The 8,381-nt window shown below is 35.8% G+C and overlaps 1 pseudogene; it reads right to left on the bottom strand.

Annotated features, from left to right (window-relative positions):
• Positions 1 to 1,091: 1,091 nt before the first annotated feature.
• Positions 1,092 to 5,422, bottom strand: LOC125861270 (uncharacterized; annotated as a pseudogene).
• Positions 5,423 to 8,381: the final 2,959 nt, after the last annotated feature.

Genomic DNA, 8,381 nt, shown 5'->3' with positions numbered 1-8,381 from the left:
CCTTGCTATAACCGACTAAATTGTACGTTTTAGAGTAACTCGAAAAAGTTGAAAAAAATAAATAACCTTTTTGAATTAACTTGATGATTGGTTTGACAGTTTGCATATAAACAGTTATTGACATAATCAATGACGAACCTTTTTGTCGGCTGTTGACATATATGTCAGACTTAATTTTGCATACTTTAAGAACATCTTTTTTACCCTTTTACACAAAAGCAATAGAGTAAGAATGTTTAATTCGACTACATTTAAACACAGAAAAACTTACCTTATACATATACAACAATAGTAATATACTGAATTTGAAATGAGACATGTTCACTACGTATCCATAAGTTGTTCATTAGGTTAATTCGATAAAAATAATTTTTTAATTTGTCTGAATTACTCTAAAGCGTACGATTTAGTTAATTATAATAAGAGTTAATCGTTTCACGTATACACCATTGTTTGACATCATAATGTGTGATGCATGTGGGGAATGTTGCCTCTTACTATAACCGACCAAATTGTACATTTTAGAGTGACTCGGAAAAAGTAAAAAAATAATAATAACTTTTATGAATTAACTTGATGATAGACTTACATATAACAGTTGCTGATATAATCAATGGTAAGAAAAGTTTTGTCGACATTTGACATATAGAATCGAACTTGCCTTGTATACCAATAAGAATTATTTTGAGTTTAAAAGAGACATTCATTAAGGGTGACAATTATTTATACCTCATAATTTTATTTTAATAATCAAACTATTTCCTCAACTTTGAACAATGATCATTCTCCTCTGCGTTGCTCATTTGACTTTTTTTTTGGTAGACAAAGATATATATTATATATATAGTTAAACGATGAACCTTACACGATCACTATTAGTACTAGTGATTACATATAGATTGCCAAAACGAGCTAACTTATTACAAGTAGACCTTAATATTAGTTTACTAGATAGTACACCTTCTTTGTCCACTTTGAGTAGATCTTCAGCAACTGCAGGAGGCGATAGTAGTACGTATGATTGAGGGGTCATTGTTAGCTGACAACATATCTTGCACAAAAATTTTGCCACCTTATTTCCTTGCCGGAAGTTATGGCGTACCACTAGATTCCCCAACTTCCTCAACATTGATCTGCAAGATGAAATTAAAGGTGAATATAGTAAAATCGGTTCCTCTAAATAGAGGAGGAGATCAGTGGAGTCGGATTCCACTTCTAAAGTTTTAAGATTGTAGTTGATAGCCAATTGAAGGCCGGAAAAGATAGCTTCCAATTCTACCATAATGTGATTATGGCTATGTGTACTCTTGTAGTAGCCAACCCACCAGTTTCCTTGGTCGTCTCCAATTACCCCACCATTACCACTTCCACCTGATGTCTTTGAGAAAGACCCATCAGTGTTTAATTTAAAGTGATTAGGAGGAGGAAGAAACCACTTGATATTAATAGAGATAGAGGCCTCCGGATTAGAGGGTGCTATAGTATGGTGGATAAATTTGAAGGTTCTGCTTCCAATCAATGCAGGAAGGAGAAAAGTATTTTTCCCATTATGAATGTTATGATTCATGTTAATCCAAATATACCAGATAGCAAGAGGAAAGAGGTCAGTCCAGTCGTAAGAGAGGTCGTTATTGGGGAATTCTAGTTCACGAAGGGAGCATAGCCAGTGGCCTTCAATGTGGCCAATAATGTTATCAATATGCAAACCTAAATCTAACCAAAACTTTTTTGCAATATAACAGTCCAGGAAGATGTGTATGATGGTCTCCTAGCCACTATGACAAACTATGCGAGTAGGATCATTGATGATGCCTATATAATGGAGATAGGCACGCAGACGTCCAAGGGCACATTGCCAAAGGAAGAACTTAATATTTTCTGGAGTCTTGAGCTGCCAGATCCATCAAAGAGCAAAGGGTCGGTGGGGAGGCGGGGTAAAAATCGCATGAGTAGAAGAGATAGAAAAGTTGTCGGTAGAATTATAGGTCCAATAGGGGATATCATTATCGCCAATCTGAGGGTTAGGGTGAATTTTGGAGGCTTCCTGCACAATGTCAGGGGGGACATCGAAAGAAATTTTTGACCAATCCCAAGAAGTACCATCCCATAAGGTGGAGATCTTAAGGTGCTCTTCTCCTCGATGTAGGGAGGCATGAATGAGGGACCGGAGGAAGGATTTGTTACGCATCCAGCGTTGGTGCCAGAGATTGATAGAATTTCCTAATCCAGGTGTCCAAGCTATACCTTGCAAACAAAATTTGCATACATGGAGGATGTTCTGCCAGATAAAAGATCGAGAATGGGTAGAATAATTATGTTTCTTTTTGTGGGATAAGGTTTTCACCTAAAGATCAGAATTGTTTGAGAAGAATCTCCAAGCGAGGCCTGTGAGGAGAACGTTATTCTTAGTTTCAGCACTTGGAAGGCCAAGTCCCCCATTATCCTTCGGGGATGTAACATTTTCCCAAGTCACATAATGAAGCTTTTTTTTATGGGTGGAGGAACCCCAAAGGAAATCTCGTTAGATATTATCAATGGCATAACAAATCTTCTTCGGAAGAAGAAAATATTGCATGATATATGTCGGAATAGTATTAAGAGTAGACTTCATCAAAATAGTCCGACCTGCAGTAGTCATAAAGTTGACTTTCCAACTAGAGAGTTTTTTCTTCATATTATCAATGACATATTAGAAGTCACAAGCCTTGGGTTTGCGGTTTAGAATTGGGAAACCAAGGTATTTTCCAAAGTGAGAGGAAGGGGAGATATCAAGAAGATGTTTAACTAGGGCCTTGATGTTAAAGTTGCAGTTTGAAGAGAATAAGGCCTTGGATTTGGTCGTATTAATTTTTTGACCCGAGAGGGTGCAGAACTTTGTTAGGGAATTGGATATGGTATGGATGGATTTAACAGAGCCTTTAGATATGAGAGTAAGATCATCCGCAAAGAATAGATGAGACAATAGAGGGCCATTAGTGGAGAGGTGGACGGGATCCCAGTGAAGGAGGTCAACCTAATAATTTATGTAAGATGATAGAAGATCCATACAAAGGATAAAGATATAAGAAGACATGGGGTCACCTTGGCGTATCCCTTTAGATGGTGAAAAATAATTTGTTTGGTTACCGTTAACCAGAACTGCTATGTTAGAAGAGGAGATGCATTTCATGATAAGATTGGTAATATTTGGTGGGAATTTAAAATGTTGAAGAGTTCTACAAACAAAGGACCATTCCAAACGATCAAAGGCCTTTTCAAGGTCGATCTTAAGCATAATCATGCCTTTTTTATTCTAGGTCTTATTAAGCTGGTTCATAAGCTCTTGAACGAGGACGGCATTGTCGCAGGCTCTTCGACCCTTAACAAAACTAGATTGGTAAGGCCCTATAAGGTTAGGTAGATGGGGTTTTATGCGGTTAGCTATAATTTTTGTAATAACCTTATATATGGTATTGCAAAGGCCAATTGGTCTAAATTCTTGATATGGTTAGCATTTTCAAATTTTGGAATCAGGCAGAGGAGAGTATTATTCATGTTCTCGGGGATGTTATGTGTGGTGAAAATTTCATGACAGCAAGCGATAACAGATTTACCTACAGTTTTCCACTAGGATTGGAAAAAATGAGGGTGAAGCCCATCTGGACCCGGAGCATTGAAGGGCTTGAGGGAGAAGAGTGCTTAGGTGATTTCATAATCTTTAAGGGGTTGATCAAGATCTGAAAGGTCCAGTTTGTGGAAGCTGGGTGTGGCAGTTAGAATTTGATGCTAATTAGTGGCAGTATGGGAGGTAGCAAAGCAACTTTTGAAGTAGGCATAAGTATGATCCACAATTTTTCCAAGATCTGTAATCTATGTGCCGTTGTCATCCTTAAAAAAGACTATTCTATTTCTCCTCATTATGTTTACTACTGAGAGATGAAAGAATTTTGTATTTGCATCTCTGTCTTTGAGCCAGTTTATACGGGATCTAAATTTCCAATATTCGTCCTTGAGTTTGAGAATGTTGTTGTATTCAAATCTAAGATTAGAGTCGAGGTCTTGAAGAAAAGAACTATAGGGGAAGGCGGCAGAATTTTGTATGCCTTCTAATCTAGCAAGAATTTTTCTTTTCTTTCAAAAAATGTCTCCGAAAGTTTCCTTGCTCCAGTCCGTAGCAACAGAGGTATTGATAGGGAGAGCTTCCTGGAAGGATCTACTTTCCCAGCTATTCTTAACTAAGTTGTTGAATTGAGGATGGTCAGACCAAAGTTTTTCAAGGCGAAAGGGTTTGTTTCTCCTATGAGCAACAATAGTGTTAATGGTAATACAAAGGGGGTTATGGTCGAAATGGGTTTTGGGTAAGTGCATAATCTGAGTATCGGGCCAAAGATCTAACCAACAATTATTTCCAAAGACCCTATCCATACATTCTAGAATGAGGGAAGACTTTTTCTTTCTCCTATGTTTTGACCATGTGTAACGAGCACCTTTGAACCCTAGGTCAATGAGGTTGCAATGGTTGATACAGGACCAAAAGTGAGAGCTTTTAGTGGTACTAAAGGAGGTGACCCCCCCCCCCTCCCACTTGACCTTTTGGGAAAGAATTTCGTTGAAATCGCCAGCTATAAGCCAAAGCCCCGCGTAGGAATTGGCAATATCTTTTAGGTTATTCCAAAGACTTATACGCTTAGAGTAGATTGTGCTAGCATAGATAATAGAGAAATAACAAGGTAGATTTAGCGGATAAACCTGCATCATGGTATGCAGCTCTTGGGAGGTTTGATTTTTCCTGGTGACAATGATAATACTAGTGTGCCAAAGAAAAATGATACCACCTGATCTACCATGAGCTGGAGTTTCCCAAAAGTCATCAAAGCTAAATTCATTAAGCATTCCCTGGTGATTTTCCATTTTGGTTTCAAGGAGGGCAACCATGCAAGGATTATAGTTTTAGATAAGGTCTTTAAAATTTCTTTTAAAGTTATCATTGTTAACACCACGAGTATTCCACACGATTAGGCTTTGGAAGGTTCCACAAAGTCTGTATTGTCTGGATAAAGGATAGGATGACCGGTGGTGCTAGGGGTCCAGAACATTTGCCGCCCACATTTGGTTTACAAAAAAATTTCATTGCTATTTTCATTCCTTCTGAGATCAGTTGAGCAAGGAAATTTTGGTTCTGTAGAATAACTAGAGTCTCCACTCCGTTGATCTCCATGGAGAAGATGGTTGCATGGCCTTGCAGGCTCATCTCGACCCACGACTAAGGGAGGTGAAGAGGGTGAGTTAGTTGAGTCGCAAACAACAGAGGATGTTGCAGAATTTGGTGGGGAGGGGGGTTGTTCATGTTCATGTTCAAGTTCATGGTAGGCCTAAGAAGAGAAGGACGAGCTAGAGAAGCAAAATGAATTTTCTGCGGAATGGGAATTGATGGTCTGAACATTGTTAGAAGAGGAAGAAATATACGTAGAGGAGCAGGTGTGTGAATGGAGTGTTAATGATTGCATATATTTATAGGATGATACTTTAGGGAGGTGATTGGTTGTTTCTTGCAAATAGGGTTTAGGGGGAAATTTTGGTTGGCAAGTTTCCATGGCCACTTGTACATCGGAGTTTGCCAAGTGTAAAGGCGGGGAATTACTTGGGGAAGTAGGTAGCGTTTCCAATTTTGTCTTAGAGATCTTTTGGCTATTTGAAAAAATTGTGGGCCCAAAGGGAGAGGAGAGTATGTTGGGGTTTCTAAAGGGAGGTGACACGTGGTGAGTGTCAGAGGAGTTTGCAGAGGGAGGATATGGGTTTTCGTTAATGCCTTTAATGAGGTGTAAAGTTTCAGAAAGCATGTCAGAGACTTCCGAGGAAGCAGAGATGTTGTTATCATTTAGAGCGTCTAGAAGATTAAATTCATTAGAGCATTGCGGAGATAAGGTGTTAATGGAAATAGGAATTTTTCCAGGAGTTTTCCTTGAGGAATTATGTAATGATGCCTCGACTAATGCCCCTTTCACATGAGGATGAGAAGATAGAGGAGTAGTAATTCGATCTTTAGGTTTATTTAACAGTTGATGTGAGTTGAGAGACTTACCTGGATCCGCTGCAAAAAAATTGGCATTTATACCTGATGAATTTGGGGTAGGTTGGCCAGATTTGTCTTTCGTACTATCTCCCTGGTTTATGAGACTTTCTACTTGGGAACTTGACTGTTTGCCATTTTGTTTGCTCTGTGGTTTTACTAGATACATCCTGCAAACTTCGTGATGTGGATTTTGGTTGTGTAGTGGTCGAGTGGTATAGGCAGGAATTTTGTGTATGGCCTAGCCTTCCACAATTAGTACATAAAATCCATTGCCTTCATAAACGATTGGTTGTCTGTGTTGTCCGATTTGTATACAACCTATCATTGGTTCCTCTAAAGGAACTTGGATACATAGCCGGGCATATCTGCCTCGTAGTGTGGAACTGGTGCACACATCTATTTTCAAGAGTTTGCTGATGGAATTTCCAATTCTTTTAAGTGATAGGCTATCGTAGAATTCAATTGGTAATTGGGGGAGACGCACCCATACATCTGAGTATGTAAGTATGATAGTTCTAACATCATTGGTTATCTCTTGGAGATCATTATGATCAGAAGGTGAAGCGCACTCCTCCATGTTTAAATCAGCCATATGTTCATCAAAGCAAGGATCCATAAATCTCAAATATGACTTTTTAAAATGTCTATTTTAACATTTATATCAATATTTATCTAGCGTATTTTTATTTTCTTCTTTTTTTTTTAATGTGATGATTTTTTTTTTCTAATATATGTATTATGAACTTACCTATATACCTAAATGTCATTTTCAAAATAAGAAATAGTATGAAACATATAATGTAATGACGTTGAATAATTAAATAACGAGCAGAGTAAAATAGATAAATAAAATAACTTGCTCATACCGATGGTTTTATCAATAACAATTAAAGTTTTGAAATATGTTTAAGTAACTAAGAATAAAAGATGGTGAGAACCTTATAAACATACTAGATACAGGTGCCCTTGTTAGCACAGGCCCAATATCTATTATTTTTTTATTTTAATTTATGTGATATAGATAGAATTTAGAAAGTTAATTAAATTTTAATATGATTTTTAGATATTTTAAGTTGTTAATTAATTTTTTTTTTGCAAATTTAATGCGAAAATGTCCATTAAGATGTCCATAATTAAAGTATTTTTTGTTATTGATCGTTGATTTTTTACTCGAAGTAGTTACAAGATATAAACAAATATTACCGACATTCAAAACAATAAAGCTATAACTAAAGAATATGAAGTTAAAACTAAAAGTCACAGCTAAAATGGATCCCATAATTTTGAAAAAATTATACATTAATTAAAATAAAGTAGAACAAAAGAAATATTTTTTAATTTTTTTTCCCGAAACACACTGAAACAAGCACGTCAATGAAAACGTGCCTGATTCAGCGTGAAGTCTCTCTTATATAATAAGAGAATGTATTAGATTTTAAGTTGAATAAAAATTTGTTTAGTGTTTTATCCTCATTTTTCAAGTGAAAAAAAAAGGTGTTTTTATTAAAGAATTATTAATTTCGTATTGAAACTGGGAACGTTTACATATAGGATTCAGAACCCAAAAAAAAAAACAAAACATATAAGTTTCAAAAAGAAATAATCCATCAATAGTTATTTATAATCGTATCCATTACATAATTACCCTTGCACCTTATTTAACAACTAGAAAACATAGCCACACTTCGCACGATATATTAATTAATTTTGTCAAACAAATATGATGAAACTCTTCATATTTATGCATAAAAAAAAAATTATAAATATTCATGAAATATAGATGAACGGTATTCTTTTTATTATTATATCTTCTTTAAAAAACGAAAAATATATAGAAAGATTTCATTTTTAAATACGAATTTTTGTATGTAATTCTAATAGTAGTAGGTTTGTTTCTTTTATTAGATAGTACAAAATATTTATTTTCCGGAAATTTCTTTCACTAAAAATAAAACAATAACTTCATTAGGAATCAAATAACTAATCCAAACTCATTGAGATAATCCTTCTTGGCTTGTACTTGGGAACACCAGTGGCGAGCCCGATCGACTTTAAATCTCTTATTTTTTTCTTCACATATGTTTCTCACGAGGTGATGACGTAGTCATCCTTCAATCTTTGTACCTTTGCTTCAAAAGGAGTCAAAGTCTCCTCTTTTCGATCATGTTCGTTCGACACATTTTTTGTACACATAAATTTTATAATAAACTCAAAATACTAAAAAAATGAGGTAACAATACAATTATGCATAAAATATAAAGTAATAATGTCATATAAATATATACTTTCGGCTGAATATCACTCCACAATTTTAACATCTATAGTTGAA

Source organism: Solanum stenotomum, chromosome 4 (assembly GCF_019186545.1).
Source record: "Solanum stenotomum isolate F172 chromosome 4, ASM1918654v1, whole genome shotgun sequence".
Taxonomy (NCBI): Eukaryota; Viridiplantae; Streptophyta; class Magnoliopsida; order Solanales; family Solanaceae; genus Solanum; species Solanum stenotomum.
The sequence above is the reverse complement of the archived record's forward strand: the minus strand, read 5'-3'. Positions and strand labels throughout refer to the sequence as shown.